Source organism: Raphanus sativus, chromosome 6, assembly GCF_000801105.2.
Source record: "Raphanus sativus cultivar WK10039 chromosome 6, ASM80110v3, whole genome shotgun sequence".
In the NCBI taxonomy this organism is placed as follows: domain Eukaryota; kingdom Viridiplantae; phylum Streptophyta; class Magnoliopsida; order Brassicales; family Brassicaceae; genus Raphanus; species Raphanus sativus.
The window spans coordinates 33,043,179-33,052,047 of NC_079516.1; the positions used below are offsets into that span (position 1 = coordinate 33,043,179).

At 28.8% G+C, this 8,869-nt stretch overlaps 1 long non-coding RNA gene across 1 annotated transcript; it reads right to left on the minus strand.

Annotated features, from left to right (window-relative positions):
• Window positions 1–5,030: 5,030 nt before the first annotated feature.
• On the minus strand, window positions 5,031–6,728 carry LOC130497122 (uncharacterized). The gene is made up of 2 exons (XR_008936138.1): window positions 6,141–6,728; window positions 5,031–5,939 (listed from the first exon to the last, which is right to left on the minus strand). It is a non-coding gene; the product is annotated as an uncharacterized LOC130497122 (long non-coding RNA).
• Between the last annotated feature and the right edge of the window lie 2,141 nt (window positions 6,729–8,869).

The following is an 8,869-nucleotide window of genomic DNA, read 5'->3' on the forward strand; positions in this document are numbered from 1 at the left end:
AGGTGTTGGAGCATGCTATGGAGTTCTTGGAGGTGTTTGAGATCAATGATGGATCAAAAGAGTTGAAAGACGGGCACTGTGTGAGGTTAACGCCTGGAGCGGGGTACTTGGAGCGGCGTCACAACACCGGTGTGATCCAGAGCGAGGTTCGAGAGAGCAACTGGAGCGGGGTAACCATATCCGCTCGGGTTTACGGTGAAGAGACGAGCAATGTGGCTGGAGCGGGGTCATGCAGCGGGGTCGTGACACCGGTGTGAAGCCTAGAGCGGGGTAGAGCTGGCTGTATGGAGCGAAGTCACCAAGGCCACTCGGGTTAACAGCGTGAAACGAAGCAAATCGGTCCGGAGCGGGGTTATAGAGCGGGGTTGCGACACCGCTGCGTGTTTTGACTTGAGCGATTTATGATGTTTTTAAGGGCTTTTTAGACTTTTTATTATGAACCATTAGGGTTTGGAAGGATCATATAAATACTTTTTAGACCCAAATGATGGGATTATCTTATTATCTCTTGAGAAACACAAACCTTTTGGTGAAAAAGATCTTTTCTTTGAATCAAATCATCATCTTGTTCTTGTATTCTTGAGTAATTTTAAGTTCTTATCTTCTTTTCTTTACATGATTAAGCTTAACTTCTCAATGGGTTTAAGAAGAATCATGGTGATTAGTGAGTAGTCCACTTTTGGATTCATGGGTTAGGGAGACTAAGGGTGATTAAGCTATATCTAAGGTGTTTAGGTAAAGATTTATCTATTTCCTTGTTAGTAAAGTGTTCTTAATGCATCTTTTGAGTTGGCCTCTCAAAAATTGAGCTTTAGACATTTAATCCCACCCAAAAGGTGTTTGATGAAATGTCTGAGCCAACTCTCCTAAGCTTTTAACACACTTTGCCAAAGAGATTTGTTGTTAAAGGTGTTAAGATGGCTAGTAGACTTGATTTTAATGATTGCTTTTATGACATTCAACCAAAGAGATTTGATGCTTGAGTCATCTTAGCAAATGAGCATTCATCTAGAGATAGAGTTTGCTTAGGATTGTGTCTAGGCCTAAGGTTAGTAGATTGATTGAAAGTTGCCACCTTTAGTTCAAAGCTTGATCACCTAAAGTCTGATCCCTTAACCCATGAGTTCTCCCATCTCATAATCAAAAAAAGTTTACTGTTTTATTGCATTTTAGTATTGCTCTAGTTTAAAACTCATTTCACTTTTGGGTTGCACTTAGATTAAGCATGGAATTGTATTCTCAGTGCATTGAAATCACCTAGGATTGGTTCGACATCTCATATACTACTGCATTTGATAGGAACCCTGAAAAGTTCTGTTATCAACAATCCACGGGTATCCAAATCCGGATCCTCTATAAAATAATTAAAAATATTTTTTTAATATTGAAATTCTATAAATAATACATATATAATATTATAAGACTAATTTTATGTATAGATAGTAATATATCAAATATAATAATTAATAAAATAAAAAATTTAATTCGTATCAACTAATAAACTATCACACACATTTTGAGTAGCTTCCTCCAAATATATGAACCCGTAGATTTATCTCATGAACATCCTGAATGAACTATGATAAAAAGATAGTGCTGAATCCAAGAAACCCATAGAGAATCAGTTAAGGTGAATAAGAGCCATATAAGACTAAGAGCATACAGCCTCACTGAATCACGTAGTCGTCTCACATATAATCCTCCCTCTCACTTGGGATAACACAAGTCTTTCCACTTTATCTTGGTTTTATGTGATTGTTTTGAGGACCAAGAGCACTGCACAAACTTTCAATGGTATCTAGATAGCTCATAAATAGAATAAAAGCGGAGTTCCAAAAGTTTACAATGCTGAAAACAAAATATTTGATTAACTATAAACGCCCTGCAAAAGAAAAACTTTTGTTTGTTCAAGAAAGCATCATGTCCAGACCCAAAATTTTATTATCTGGATCCAGATCCGAATTCTCTGGATATCCTATTATTGGAGTGAATCTGGAGCGGATCTCAACTTAGCAAATTCTGGATAGTAAGTCCCAACCAAGTAACCAAATTTTAACAGTCAGTTACAAATTTAACCTTAATGAATTATAAATTATACATAATTACCCATGTCAAATATTACACAGATCATGTTGGATTCTGAAAGTAGAAATTCAGTGATTCTTGTATAATCTGCTGGAATGTTTCATTACTTCCATTTCTTTAAAGAATTAGTCAAACATTTTCTCTTTACTCAGTAACTTAAATTTGATAAATTACTTAAATTCGTTGGATAATATTAATCATAATATTTCAGATTTACTTGTCTATTTTTATTATGAATATATTGGCCATTGTACAAATATATAGAAACTAAAATTAAACTAAATATTAAGCAAAACAATATTTTTTTCCAATATGGTTAAGTATAAATATATTTTTATATTTAAATATAGTTCAATCTTAAACATTTTGTTTCTTTTTTTTAATTATTTGATCAAACATCTTTATAGCAGAGAGTTTTTTAGATTCTTATCAAATATATTATATATTACTTAAAATATTTTTTAAAAGAGTATTTAACCTGGTTTTTAGATTCTTTTCAAATATATTATATATTACAAAGTAAATTTTAATAGGTTGTTTTTATATCTTGTTTAATGCTGTAGTTTTGATATCCCAAATCGTATGTAACCTAGGATTCGATTGGTAATGACTATACCTTTAAATTATTTGCTGTAAAAAAAATCTGTAAACTTTTTGTTAGGGCTTTAGATTTTATTGCTTTAGATTTTATAGAAAGTCCTAAAATTGTTTTTGATATTTGGCTCTGCAGAAAAATTATATAGCTATAAGTTATTTCAAAAGATGTAGTTTAAATAAAAAACTTAAAGCTTAATTGCTCTGAATTTAGTGTTGTATAAATAAATAGAGCTGTGGACCGTGGACCAGTATGCCGACAGCTCTAATGGTCTGATTTTCCTAGTTTAGGGGTATAGTTAAGGATAATTATATATATATATATATATATTTATTTAATAGAATCTAAATATGTAACCATTTGTTTTGCGATTCTTTTGTTGAGGTATCATGTTATATAAGTAAAATACTTTTTAAAACATTTTAAAGATAAATTTGTCTTTTTAGTCTGAAAAATGTAAAAAGTGTAGATTAAAATAAATTTCAAAATTTTGGTTTTAATTTATATAAAAGAAATTTATAAAATCATATTGATATTAAAAACATCTCTTTTAAAGCATAATCTTAAAAACATAATACATACTTTAAAAGTCAAAAATATATTTTATTTATATCCATATATTTTTCAGGTTATTAAAAAATTAAATAACATAAACTAAGATGTATTTAATGAACTAAAAACAATTTATAATTGCTACTACTAAGATGTTTATTGTTTTGCACAATTGTTTTTAATATTTAATTTTGCTAGATAATTTTTATCAAATAACTGCTAATATCCAAAAGCAAAGATATAACTAAAATAAAATATACTATTTTGTAATAATAATTTATTTGTTTTTATAAATCTAAAAATATGTGATGATTCAAAACATATTAATAAAGAAAAATAAAATGCTAACCAATTGTTATAATTCAGTTCTTTTGTAAATTATTTATTTATATATATATGAGACTTCAAAATATTATTTTTATGTTTATTTATTTAATTTTAATGGAAAACTTTAATTTATTGTTTATTTTTCATTCTCAGAATATATTTACATAATCCTACTAAAATATATTTACATACAAGACAACAACCAACCTAAATATTAATAATAAAATTAATTAAAATTTTAATTTATTTAGAACAAAAAAATATTAGTCGAATATAGATAAGTATATGCAGTCCAATATATCTGAGTTAAAATTAAACCAATTAGATATTACATATACAAAATCACAAGCCTAATTAATAATATAATATGATTAAAATAAATTATATTTATAACTTATCAAATTATATATAATTAAAGGTAAAAATAATTAATTTTTAAATATATTTGATTTATAAATATTTATATTCATACATGGATACAAAAAAGTTATATTCACAGAGACGGATAAGTTATCAATACATATGAGTGGGAGTAGATGGCAGAGCAAACATTGTTCAGCCTCCAACTTGTACGGATAGGAGTTTCTAGAAACAAGGAACATGTTGTTTGCTAAGAAAAACTTTTATCCAAATCTAAAAGAAAAACAAAACCTTGACTAAGCAAAGCATAAAACAGAAACAAATCTTAGAACATAAAGCTAAGGAGACAGACATAAAACTATAATGTTTTATTTAAAATTTTACCAAAAAATAAAAGAAAATAAATTGAGTAGATAATGTTTATTTTCGGATTCTTACAAGTAATTCCGTAGTAACTAGTCTCGTTTCACGTCGAACATTTGCTCTATATTCTTTTTTTGCAGTATATTCATCTAGTTTCTTCTGGTTCGAATTAATAGATAATCTTGAGAGTCACAAGGACAAAATACGTCAAGGAACAAGTTAGATATTCTCCGAGCATTGAATCCCATGTCATTACACAGATCATCAGCATGTGGATGTTTCTTTTTTGAGAAAAAGAGGTTAGGATGTTGTGTGGTTATCAGCATGCACGTGGATGTTGAAAGTAGAAATGCAGTGATTTATATAGAATATGTTCAATATTTTCACTACTTCCACTTTTTAAAGAATTGGTCCAACATTTTCTCTTTACTCGGTAATTTAAATTTGAGAAATTGCTTACAATATTAATCATAATATTTCAGATTTGCTTGTTTACTTTGTTATGGGTACATTTGATTGTATAAATATATGGAAGGAAATTAAAATTAAAAACCAGTACTAAAAAAAACAGTATTTTTTTCGATATGGTAAAATATAAATCTATCTATTTATATAAAATTGAGTTTGCTCTTTTCCGGTGATGCCACATAGGATTTCAGGTCATAAATTCAAAGTTTTCTGGTGTGACACGTGTCCATTAACTAAAACACAACCGTTTCATTAGTGTCATAAGTGTGGGCTTGGTTAATGAAATTTAAAACGAATGAAAACACCCGTGATACTCTTTAGAGTTGGGCCAATGAAAATAATAACAGACTATTTAGAAATGGGCCATGGAATAGATCAAACGAAACTCCAAATTGGTTTAATGGATTAAACCAACTCACGTTAACTACATCTTTTTCGGCCGACGTTGCCATCCTGATGTCGATTCATGTTCTATCTTCCAACTCAGAAGACAACCGACCCACTCCTCCCACTTTGTTTCATTAAATGCATCCTTTCTTTTCTGAATGGTTAGGAATCTAAACCTATAAATAAGAGTCTTTGATTATGTGAAACTCATCAGATCTGCTTCTCAATCTTTTGGCTGTGTTATAGCTTCTCTCGCCTTGAAAGCTACATTATTCCAACACCAAGGGTGTAGTCTTCCATGAGCAAACATAAAGAACGACATCAAGCAGCAAAACTTAAGAGCGTAGGAGTAGAAGAAGCGACATGATGTTTTACACCTTTGAGCTGAGAAGCACTAAAGATTGATTGAGTTGTGAAGCAAAGAGGAAGAACGGAGGAGATAAAACCGACGCTGCCTCGCTGCTTTGGCTGAACCACCGAGAGGAGACCACCATAAGCTTCATACAGAGAGAGAAAGAGAGGTTCCATGGCTGCACCACAAACAGAGAGCGAGATGTTTTAACATATCGACGTGATAGGGAAGGTGACTGTGAAACTATCAGACGGGTTCTTATACAGATCTGAAATACAACGACATGAGTAAAATTAGCTAGACCCAAGCGTGAAACTCAGATCAATACATGACCCAAAAACGAATCAAACAAAGAGAGAGAGACAGAGACCTTTGAGCACAAGAAGACTTGCTTGGTTCTTTGGCATCAGACCATCTCCAACCCACCTCTATTTTAATCTCTATATTTTTCTATAAAATAGAGAAACTCTATTATAGAGGTGGATTTGCTCCAATGTATGCCTATATAATAGAGTTCCTCTATTTATAGAGGAAAATATAGAGATATGCTATTTTCATCTCTAAATATAGAGACAAAAAGTAGAATTCCTCTATATTTTTTTCTAAAATAGAGAAATTCTATTATAGAGGCATACATTTGAGCAAATCCACCTCTATAATAGAGATCTCTATTTTAGAGAAAAATATATAGGTGTACATTGGAGATGCTCTCAGAAAAAAAATGAGACAAGAGAGAGTAGATGAAACGCCGCCAGAGAAGATAAGAAGAATGAAATTAGGGTTTTCATTTATAAATATTTAATCAGGAAACCATTTTTTTGAACAAAATCAGGAAACCAAATTTAATTATTGAAACCTAAGCATAAATTAGTAGACTTCACGTGCAAAACCAAAATTTAAATTTGTATTTTGCTGAGTTCAGCAGATTTGATTTTGAATTCTCCTTTTTTATGCCTAAATCTCCGTATTAGGATATACACAATAAATGCTTACACACAATATAATTCCCTGAATTTTTTCTTTTCCAACAGAAATTTGTTTCCTACAGAATTGTGTTTGTAATTTTACTACTTACTAGGATAAGATCCGCGCCTTGCGCGAAGTGAAGTTATTATTTTTATTATGTTTTAGAGAATGAAACAATAGTTCGCTTTTATTTGGATTACGGGTGTTCATACCGGATATCGGTTTGGTTTTGGTTCGGTTTGATTCGGTTTTCGGTATTTTGGTTAGTAAAATATAACTAATATGCTAAATCCATATTTACTTTGTTTGGTTCGATTTATATACCGTCGTTTTCGGTTTATTTGGTTTATGCCTAAAAACATAATTATTTAGTTTGAGATCATATTATATATTATACAAATTTTAGAGTCATGTTGTCATAAAGTCATTTATTAAAAAATATTATATATTTAAATAAAAGAATAGAAAACAAAAAAGATGTTTCTATCATCTAATAAAATAATCAAATTTAGAATTAATATAAAAGCTCTAAATTTTGGAAATAAAAATAAAAAATTAAACAGAAGTACGAAAGAATTTTTTTTCTATTCTTCCATATTTAGTGTTCATCAAATTCATATGTCTTCGATTGAACACAATTCTGTTTATTTAAAGATAAAAAAGCTGTAAAGAATTCAATTAATTGTTGTTTATCAAATTTATAATCTTTATTTAAATTTATTCAATGTTAATATAAAGAGAAAAATCAAAACAGAACACATTGAAAATAAGAAGTCTCAGATGCAGTGAGTTGTTACTTAATTATAGTTCAAGTGATTTATAAATTATAATTATAGTTCAACTTATATAACAAATAGATATTCATGCGTCGTTATAAATATATACATATTTACATGTTTCTACTTTTAATCAGTTTTGTTCAGTTTAATCGATTATAAATCAAACCATATCCAAATCTCATGGTTTTTATAAAATCACATTCGGTTTGTATAGTATATACTAAAAAACTATATTATATATTCTGTCAAAAATACTTGAAAGTATATATAAAATAGTCAAAAGAATGTTTAAAATGATTTTTCTACAGATTTTCCAAAAGTACATGTAATATATATTTTGTCTATATTTTGAGATACTTTAAGTATATAATGAATTTTAAAAATTTTAAAACTATTTAAATGGGTTATCCGAACCCGAACCAAACCCGCAAAGATCCAAACCGAAATATAGAAATATCCGAGTAGAGCTGAAATTTTTGAACCCGAAAATCCAAAACCCGAATAAATCCGAACCAAACCCGAATGAGTATTCGAAGCCCACCCCTAAGCCTTTACGATTTTATGTTTAGTGATTACCGAATTAAATACGGAATTAAATACCGAATTAAATGTCAAATTAGATGAAAAATTAAATGCCGAATTAAATGCAATTCATTCTCGAGACGACACGTTAGCATATTTGCTTAGAATCACCGTGGAAACGACACGTAAGCAAGAGTCTTTCTCAATGCTTCTCAAATAATATATAGGGGATTATGATTACATTTGAATTTGATTATATAAAAAATATATAATTGATTTTAAAAAATTAAATCACAAAGATGTGTCATATGCTTCTATTACAAATAAATGAAAAATCTAAAGGATGTTGTATCAAACCGAATAGTCCACCAAGCTTTCTGTCTGATGAATAAAGACAAATAACTTGAATTTAAATAAAATTTTAAACATCAAATAAATTTAATGTAAATATATAAAATAATTCAAAATACATAAAATATATAAATAAATAGACCATAACAGGAACAAAAAAAAAAGAGAAATCAAATTATGTTATTATTAACGTTTTACCAATCCTAGGCAAATAAAAATAAAAAGGTATTAACTCATCGAGTTTTGTTTCATCTGACCAAAACTAAATTTAGAGAATTAAAAATAATAATAATGGAAAATTTTAACCAAAAATTAAGATATAGTTAAAAATTAAACAAAATCGGTTTGGAAAAATAAAAAGATAACAAAAAATAATAATCAATACATTTTTAGTTAGAGTACATAATCTAGCTTAAAAATGGTGAAAATTTAGTTAAAATAATAATTTAATGAAAAATATAAGTTTAAAAATACAAAATTTAATTAAAATATTCGCTTTGATAAAAAAATTACAGTATTCACATTTTATTATATTAACAATACAAAAAAAAATTCAAAAATTAGTCTGAAAAAAAAAGATATAACATTACTTTACTCTTACTTATACTTTAACACTTAATATCCTAATATCTTTTTTAAAAAAAAAAAACTTCTAATATTTTTTTTTGTAACAAAAGAGTGTTTTTACTTTTTAGCCGGGAACTTAGGTGGCGGTAATTACAGCCGCAATCCTTTTACCACTGGCCAACTCGACATTGGTAT